Raw genomic sequence first — 9,589 nt, forward strand, 5'->3', positions numbered from 1 at the left:
GACCCGTGGGTCCTGCAGATAGTATCTCAGGGTTACATGCTGGAGTTCGAAAGGTCTCCCCCTCGCCGGTTCCTAAAGTCTGCTTTACCAACGTCTCCCTCAGAAAGGACGTCGGTTTTGGAAGCCATTCACAAGCTGTATTCTCAGCAGGTGATAGTCAAGGTACCCCTCCTACAACAGGGAAAGGGGTATTATTCCACACTATTTGTGGTACCGAAACCGGACGGTTCGGTAAGGCCTATTCTAAATCTGAAATCCTTGAACCTGTACATAAAGAAATTCAAGTTCAAGATGGAGTCACTCAGAGCAGTGATAGCGAATCTGGAAGAAGGAGACTTCATGGTGTCCTTGGACATAAAAGATGCTTATCTACATGTCCCGATTTACCCCTCACACCAAGGGTATCTCAGGTTCGTGATACAAGACTGTCATTATCAGTTTCAAACGCTGCCGTTTGGGTTGTCCACGGCCCCTCGGGTCTTTACCAAGGTAATGACCGAAATGATGGTTCTTCTACGAAGAAAAGGCGTATTAATTATCCCTTACTTGGACGATCTCCTGATAAGGGCAAAGTCCAGAGAACAGCTGGAAGTCGGTGTAGCGCTAACACAAGTAGTGCTTCAGCAACACGGGTGGATTCTAAATCTTCCAAAATCTCAATTGACCCCGACAACACATCTGCTGTTCCTGGGCATGATTCTGGACACGGTTCAGAAAAAGGTATTTCTCCCGGAAGAGAAAGCAAGGGAGTTATCCGAACTTGTCAAGAACCTCCTAAAACCAGGAACTGTGTCAGTACATCAATGCACAAGAGTCCTGGGAAAGATGGTGGCTTCGTACGAAGCGATTCCATTCGGCAGATTCCATGCACGAACATTTCAGTGGGATCTGCTGGACAAATGGTCCGGATCGCATCTGCACATGCATCAGCGGATAACACTGTCACCGAGAACAAGGTTGTCTCTCCTGTGGTGGTTGCAGACTGCCCATCTGTTAGTGGGCCGCAGATTCGGCATACAGGACTGGGTCCTGGTGACTACGGATGCCAGCCTACGAGGTTGGGGAGCAGTCACAAAGGGAAGAAACTTCCAGGGCGTGTGGTCAAACCTGGAGACGTCTCTTCACATAAATATACTGGAGCTAAGAGCGATCTACAATGCTCTAAGCCTGGCAAAATCGCTGCTTCAGGGTCAGCCGGTGTTGATCCAGTCCGACAACATCACGGCAGTCGCCCACGTAAACCGACAAGGCGGCACGAGAAGCAGGAGTGCAATGGCAGAAGCTGCAAGGATTCTGCGCTGGGCGGAGAATCATGTCGTAGCACTGTCAGCAGTGTTCATCCCGGGAATGGACAACTGGGAAGCAGATTTCCTCAGCAGACACGACCTTCACCCGGGAGAGTGGGGACTTCATCCAGAAGTTTTCCACATGATTGTGAACCGTTGGGAAAAACCAAAGGTGGACATGATGGCGTCTCGCCTCAACAAAAAATTGGACAGGTATTGCGCCAGGTCAAGAGACCCTCAGGCAATAGCTGTGGACGCTCTGGTAACACCGTGGGTGTACCAGTCAGTGTATGTGTTCCCTCCTCTGCCTCTCATACCAAAGGTACTGAGAATTATACGGAAAAGAGGAGTAAGAACAATACTGGTAGCTCCGGACTGGCCAAGAAGAACTTGGTATCCGGAACTTCAAGAGATGCTCACGGAGGATCCGTGGCCTCTACCTCTAAGAAGGGATCTGCTTCAGCAGGGACCTTGTATGTTCCAAGACTTACCGCGGCTGCGTTTGACGGCATGGCGGTTGAACACCGGATTCTAAAAGAGAAGGGCATTCCTGAGGAAGTTATTCCTACTTTAATTAAAGCCAGGAAAGAAGTGACCGCACAACATTATCACCGCATTTGGAGAAAATATGTTGCGTGGTGTGAGGCCAAGAAGGCTCCAACGGAAGAATTTCAATTGGGTCGATTCTTACATTTCCTGCAAGCAGGATTGTCTATGGGCCTCAAATTGGGGTCCATTAAAGTTCAAATTTCGGCCTTATCAATTTTCTTCCAGAAGGAATTGGCGTCAGTGCCTGAAGTACAAACTTTTGTCAAAGGTGTACTACATATACAACCCCCAATAGTGCCTCCAGTGGCACCGTGGGATTTGAACGTGGTTCTAAATTTTCTCAAATCTCATTGGTTTGAGCCTTTAAAATCGGTAGATTTAAAATACCTTACATGGAAGGTAACCATGCTGTTGGCCCTGGCTTCAGCCAGGAGAGTTTCGGAGTTGGCAGCTTTGTCATACAAAAGCCCATATCTGATATTCCATTCGGACAGGGCAGAATTGAGGACACGTCCTCAATTTCTCCCTAAGGTGGTTTCGGCATTTCACTTGAACCAGCCTATTGTGGTGCCTGCGGCTACTAGCGACTTGGAGGACTCCAAGTTACTGGACGTTGTCAGAGCATTAAAAATATATATTTCAAGGACAGCTGGAGTCAGAAAATCTGACTCGTTGTTTACATTGTATGCACCCAACAAGTTGGGTGCTCCTGCGTCTAAACAGACGATTGCACGTTGGATATGTAGTACAATCCAACTTGCACATTCTGTGGCAGGCCTGCCACAGCCTAAATCTGTAAAGGCCCATTCCACAAGGAAAGTGGGCTCATCCTGGGCGGCTGCCCGAGGAGTCTCGGCATTACAACTTTGCCGAGCAGCTACGTGGTCAGGGGAGAACACGTTTGTAAAATTTTACAAATTTGATACTCTGGCTAAAGAGGACCTGGAGTTCTCTCATTCGGTGCTGCAGAGTCATCCGCACTCTCCCGCCCGTTTGGGAGCTTTGGTATAATCCCCATGGTCCTGACGGAGTCCCAGCATCCACTAGGACGTTAGAGAAAATAAGAATTTACTTACCGATAATTCTATTTCTCATAGTCCGTAGTGGATGCTGGGCGCCCATCCCAAGTGCGGATTGTCTGCAATGCTTGTACATAGTTATTGTTACAAAAATCGGGTTATTACTGTTGTTGTGAGCCATCTGTTCAGAGGCTACTTCGTTTGTGTTATCATACTGTTAACTGGGTTCAGATCACAAGTTGTACGGTGTGATTGGTGTGGCTGGTATGAGTCTTACCCGGGATTCAAGATCCTTCCTTATTGTGTACGCTCGTCCGGGCACAGTACCTAACTGAGGCTTGGAGGAGGGTCATAGGGGGAGGAGCCAGTACGCACCATGTGACCTAAAAGCTTTTTTAGATGTGCCCTGTCTCCTGCGGAGCCCGCTATTCCCCATGGTCCTGACGGAGTCCCAGCATCCACTACGGACTATGAGAAATAGAATTATCGGTAAGTAAATTCTTATTATTCCCTCACTGGGGCCATTCATAGGCCCACCATATCTGCCTATTGGGCCGCAAAGGGTATTGAGGTGTGGATTTAGGTGTTAAAGGATGAGCTGCTCGAGTATATTTCTGACAAAGCCAGACAATACCTGTCTCACTTATGCACCACCACCTATTACATTCAGGAGGCGTCCTCTGAGGTGGGGATGCTGGCAGCCAAAACGTCATTCACGTCTGTCCTGGCTCTCCTTATACTGTGGTTAAGGTCGTGGAAAGTGGATTTGAACTCCAAGAAGACATTGGAGGTACACCCCTTTACGGGGAACATTTTATTTGGAGAGGACCTGAATAAAATTGTGTCTGAATTAGCAGCTGCTAAGACTGCTTTTCTTCCTCCTACTAATCCTTCTGCCTACCACTTTTCGTTCCTTTCAACCTCAAGGGAAAGCCAAGGGTCAGTCTTACCCCAGACAATCTCGTGCTCCCAAGACCACCAAAGCCCAAGATGAAACAGTCCTGGGCAGTCCGTCAGCCTGCTTCAAAACTAGATAAGCCTGCTGCATGACGGGGCGGGCCTCCTTCTGGGGGACCTCAGGTGGACTTCTACAGTTCGCCCAGGTCTGGTTAAAGACCATTTCAAACACTTGGGTACTGGAAGTTGTCTCTCGTGGGTACGCTGTCTCCTTCAGGAGACATACCCCTCACCAGTTCTGCACTATGGTACTCCCTTCGGATCCGTTAAAGATGCAGGCTCTACAAACAGTGGTAAGTTCTCACCTGAGTACAGGAGTGGTTGTGCCGGTACCTCAGTCCCAGTGTGGCAGAGGCTATTATTTAACCCTGTTTCTTGTGTAGAAACCCAATGGGTCTTTTCGGACTATTCTCAACCTTAAGTCACTGAACAAATTTGTGAGGGTCGCCATGTTTCGTATGCGCTCTATTGTGCTGGCGATGGAACCTGGAGATTACATGGTATCCCTGGATATACAGGATGCTTATCTGCATATTCCTATTGTCATATTGCATCAGTAGTTCCTGCGGTTTGCTATTGGCTGCAGTCACTACCAATTCCAGGCTCTGCCGTTCGGACCGGCCATCTTCACCAAGGTTATGGCCATGATGACGGTGCACCTCCGTCACCAGGGAGTCAGAATCCTGCTGTACTTGGACGACCTGCTGATTCTGGAGAGTTCCCATGATGTCCTCCTCAGTCATCTACAATTGACGGTGAGTTGCTTACAAGCCCACGGATGGCTGATCAATTGGAAGAAGTCCTTGCTGGTCCCAGCTCAGGGCATGGTGCACCTAGGGGCGCTCCTGGATACACACAGTCAGAGACTGTTCCTGTCTCCAGACAAGGTCCTGAAAATCCAGGACAGGATAAGACATTTCATTCGTCACTCCAGAGTGTCGATTCACTTGGCGATGCAAGTACTTGGCCTGATGGTGTCGACGTTTTACATGGTGGAGTATGCTCAATTTCATTCCCACCCCCTGCAACAATAGATTCTTGCCAAGTGGGACGGCCTGCATCATCGGATCAGATCCCAAGGGATCTTGTTGACTTCGGAGGTTCGTTTGTCGCTGACCTGGTGGCTCCAGGACCAGCAATTGAGCAGGGGCCATCCCTGGGTCCTCCTGACGACGGACACCAGTCTGAGGGGATGGGGAGTGGTGTTGGAGCAACACTCTTTTCAGGGTCGGTGGACCAAGGAAGAATCACTCATCCCAATGAACATCCTAGAGTTGAGGGCGGTGTTCAATGCATTATCACTTGCCCTACCTCTGGTACAGAGCAAACCGGTTCAGGCTACAGTCAGAAAACGCCACGGCGGTGGCACACATAAACCATCAAGGTGGCACTCAAAGCCTCGTGGATGTGAAGGAAATGTCAAAAATCCTTTGTTGGGCAGAACGCCATCTGCCAAGTATATCGTCAGTGTTCATTCCGGGTGTCCTGAACTGGTAAGCGTACTACCTCAGTCGCCAGGATGTACACACTGGATAGTGGAGTCTTCATCCTGAAGTCTTTCAACTCCTAGTGTACAAGTGGGGTCTACTGGACGTAGACCTAATGGCGTCTCGACACAATCACAAGATTCCGGTCTTCAGATCAATGAACCTCAAGCAGCATTCGTGGATGCACTGGCAATTCCATGGAACTTTCGGCTGCCTTATGTGTTCCCTCCAGTGTCACTTCTGCCCAGGGTTCTACAAAAGTTCAAACATGAAGGAGATATGTTGCTTCTAGTCGATCTGGCGTGGCCCAGACTGCATTGGTTCTCAGACCTGCAGGGTCTATCGATGGGGCATCCCCTTCTACTTCCTCAATGACCAGACCTCCTCGTACAGGGCCCTTGTCTCTACCCAGACCTGGTCAGACTGGCTTTGATGGAGAGGCTCTTGAAGCATCACTCACGAGAGCCAAGGATTTTCAGAGGTGGTAATTCAAACGATGTTGAAAGCAATTCTTACTTTACCTGGTGTGCTGAGAAGATTTATGATGTACATAGATTCAGAACTTCCAGGATACTGGCTTTTCTGCAAAGAGGCCTGGACTTAGGTCTTCGCCTGGACTCCATCAAGGTTCATATATCTGCCTTGTCGGTTTGGTTTTAGAGAAAAATTGCCTCTATACCTGATGTTCAGACGTTCATTCATTGCGTTATTCAGACTCAGCCTCCCTATGTCCCTCCTGTGGCTCCATGGGATTTGTCTGTTGTGCTGAATGCTCTGCAAGAGTCTCCATTTGAGCCTCTTGAATCGGTGGACATTAAATGGTTCACAGACAAGGTCCTGTTCTTGCTGGCTATTGCCTCTTAATGCAGAAGAAAAAAAGAGGAGGTGTTCCGCACTGGTAATTAATAGCAGACAGGACCTTAATACCAGGTAAAATGTCAGTAACCGACTTTGGAGAATCTAACACTGTGTGTGAATATACCGTCGGTGGTGCACCCTGAGTCAGTACCAGTGAACAAGCCTGTAATAGGTGAAACGGCCCGTTTGGTGAAGATAATGGGCAGCGCGCAGCCCATATCTCTCTGGTGATATCCCGGTCACGTATGCGCCCATTTGGGCAAATCTATATCAGATATAATTGCTTACTCTATTTTCTCATGCACCACTCATCTTTAACAAATTGTTTGACTCATATGTTATCCTCCCAAAGAGACTGCAATCTTTGTACTGGATTTGGCTTTAAATAGCAATTTTTTCCATCATAGGGAATTTTTCCTTGTACATCATATATTTCAAAGTATCATTTGCATAGCTGAATATCTTCTGATCACTATTTGTCATTTAGAGTGATTCTAATCAGCTTCGGTTGGCCACAGTGCATGGATTCTAGATATAACTGCTTACTTCTATTTCTTATGCACCACTCATTTTAAACAAATTCTTTGATTCATATGCTATCCTCCCAAAGAGACTGCAATCATATGCTCATATTTCAAATACTTACACTGTGATTAGACTGTTTAATTTAGAACAGAGAATGATATGCATGTATTTCTATATATATTGCATTTGCACTCACTTGAGAATTTTCTAACTAACAATTGCTATTTGGATTGATTTTAATCAGCTGCATTTGGCAGCTGGTTATGGAACCATAATTAATTATTCTCTACATATAGACAATATGCACTCGTTGTACTGGATTTGGCTTTAAATAGCAAAAAAAAAATTGTTTCCCATCATAGGGAATTTTCTTTTTATATCATATTTTTTCAAGTATCATCTGCATAGCTTAATATCTTGTGATTACTAATTGTCACTCAGATTGATTCTAATTAGCTGCGGTTGGTCGCAGTGTATGGATTCATAATCAATTACTCTCCTCTTTTTTCTTTTCTTTATTCTATATACCCAATTTATGCCATATTGGCATTTATTGCTATCAATATAATTTTCTTGTACTCCTGCACACCTGTGCTAAGGTGCTCTCTCATCCAGTTTTGGTCACTATTTGGGAAGTGACGATTTTTCAGTGAAGCCTCGTTCTGGACAGCAGAAGTACTATTCTATTTATCGTGAATTAGTACTCTCTCATCCATCTGTTTACGGCCATACTCCACAGGAGACGCCTAATCCCGTCTGATCTTGGAAGCAAAGCTCTGGTAGGCCTGGTCAGTACCTGGTGGGAGACTGCCAAGGAACACCAGATGCAGTAAACTGTGCTGGAAAGCAGAAGGAACATGCCCTTACTTTTGTTTCTTTTCTACCTTCAACAGTGCTAATAGATTCATCTCTATAGGGATTATAGGAGAACATTTTAGTCTCTCTTTAAATTTATGGTGGCTTTAGTCCACTCTTCATGGCTCAATCAATAATCTGTCAATAATTATTACTTACCTAGCAGGCTATACACCTCTGTCTATCCTGCTGCATCAAAACACCTATGGTGACACCACTGTCAAATATTTATACAGTAGGTGGACCAATACCACATTAGGCAACAAACGATCTAATCCATTGGTTCCAATATTGACATACGGGATATCATTCTAGGAGATTTTTAGCTATCTAATTGTTGTCAGTGGACACATGTTAAGCTACTCCTGCCATTATACAAAATAATTTTTCACCTTGGCAGTATTTACTGTCCAGCAGTCTTATATATTTTTGATTTTAGATTTTTCTTGTCAGTCACACCTTATTTTATAAGATTTATAATAAAAGTTAAATTTTATTGTGTATCAATTTTTCAGATAAGAGTGCCCCAGAATAGAGTCTTTCTTTTTTATTTTTCTTTCCTATGGCTATTGCCTCTGCAAGACGGGTGTCGGACTTACGTGCTTTGTCCTGTCGTTCACCCTTTCTCATATTGCACCGGAACCGGGCAGTTCTACGAACTCGCCCAGGTTATTTGCCTAAAGTGGTGTCATCTTTTCACCTTAACCAAGAGATTGTGGTTCTGGCCTTTGGCCCTCATTCCGAGTTGTTCGCTCGTTCTTTTTCTTCGCATCGGTGTGATAAGTCGCAAACGGCGCATGCGCAATGTTCGCAGTGCGTCTGCGCCAAGTAAATTAGCACAAAAGTTTGGTATTTTACTCACAGCGTAACAAAGAATTTTCATTGTTCTGGTGATCGTAGTGTGATTGACAGGAAGTGGGTGTTTCTGGGTGGAAACTGACCATTTTATGGGTGTGTGTGAAAAACGCTGGAGTGGCTGGAGAAACGGGGGAGTGTCTGGGCGAACGCTGGGTGTGTTTGTGACGTCAAACCAGGAAACTGACTGAACTGATCGCAGTGGCAGAGTAAGTCTCGAGCTACTCGGAAACTGCAAAGAACTTTCTAATCGCTATTCTATTCGCAATTCTGCGAATCTTTCGTTCGCAATTCTGCACAGCTAATATTCACTCCCAGTAGGCGGCGGCTTAGCGTGTGCAAAGCTGCTAAAAGCAGCTAGCGAGCGAACAACTCGGAATGAGGGCCTTTGTCTCTTCAGAGTTGTCTCCCAAAGAATGTTCTTTGGATGTGGTTAGGGCTCTATGAATCTATGTGGAGAGGAGTGCCTCTATCAGGAGGTCAGATTCCCTTATTGTTTTGTTTGATTTTCACAAACGTGGCTGGCCTGCGAATAAGCCAGATGGATTAGAATGGTGATTGCGCAGGCTGGACTCCCAGTTCCTGCTGCAGTTAAAGCCCATTCTACTCGGTCTGTTGGACCTTCTTGGGTGGTCCGCTGTGGCGCGTCCCCAGAACAATTGTGCAAGGCGGCTACTAGGTCCTCAGTGAATACGTTCATTAGGTTCTATGCCGTTGATACTTCCGCCTCCCAGGATGCTGCCTTTGGACGCCGGATTCTCTTACCCGCTAAGGCGCATCCCCTCTCTTGAGGAACTGCTTTAGGACATCCCCGATGTATTCCCTGTAGAACACAGTGTACCCCGCTGCAGAAAAGGAGAGTTATGGTAGACTTATCATGGTTAACTCTCTTTTTGCGAGGTACACTGGGTTCCACAGGGTGCCCACCCTGACGCACCTAGCTTCTTTGTGTTGTATGGCATTAGCCGCTGGTACCCTCTCCTGTCAATAGATTGTGGTTCTATGTGACTAACATCTGCCTTCTCTTTCACCTGCTCCTGCATTGGACTGGTAAACGAAACTAAGCTCTCAGTGCCTGGAGGCGGGGTTATAGAGAAGGCCCCAGTGCATCCTGGGACAGTCAAAGCTTTGCCTGATGGTGCCTCTGGATCCAAGATCCCGCTCTACACACCGATGTATTCCCTGTGGAAACCAGTGT

At 46.5% G+C, this 9,589-nt stretch overlaps 1 pseudogene; it reads left to right on the top strand.

The window, feature by feature from the left end:
* The first annotated feature begins 7,399 nt into the window (after window positions 1-7,399).
* Window positions 7,400-7,517, top strand: LOC134937676 (5S ribosomal RNA; annotated as a pseudogene).
* The last annotated feature ends 2,072 nt before the right edge of the window (window positions 7,518-9,589 follow it).

This window comes from Pseudophryne corroboree, chromosome 6 (assembly GCF_028390025.1).
Source record: "Pseudophryne corroboree isolate aPseCor3 chromosome 6, aPseCor3.hap2, whole genome shotgun sequence".
NCBI classification, from domain to species: domain Eukaryota; kingdom Metazoa; phylum Chordata; class Amphibia; order Anura; family Myobatrachidae; genus Pseudophryne; species Pseudophryne corroboree.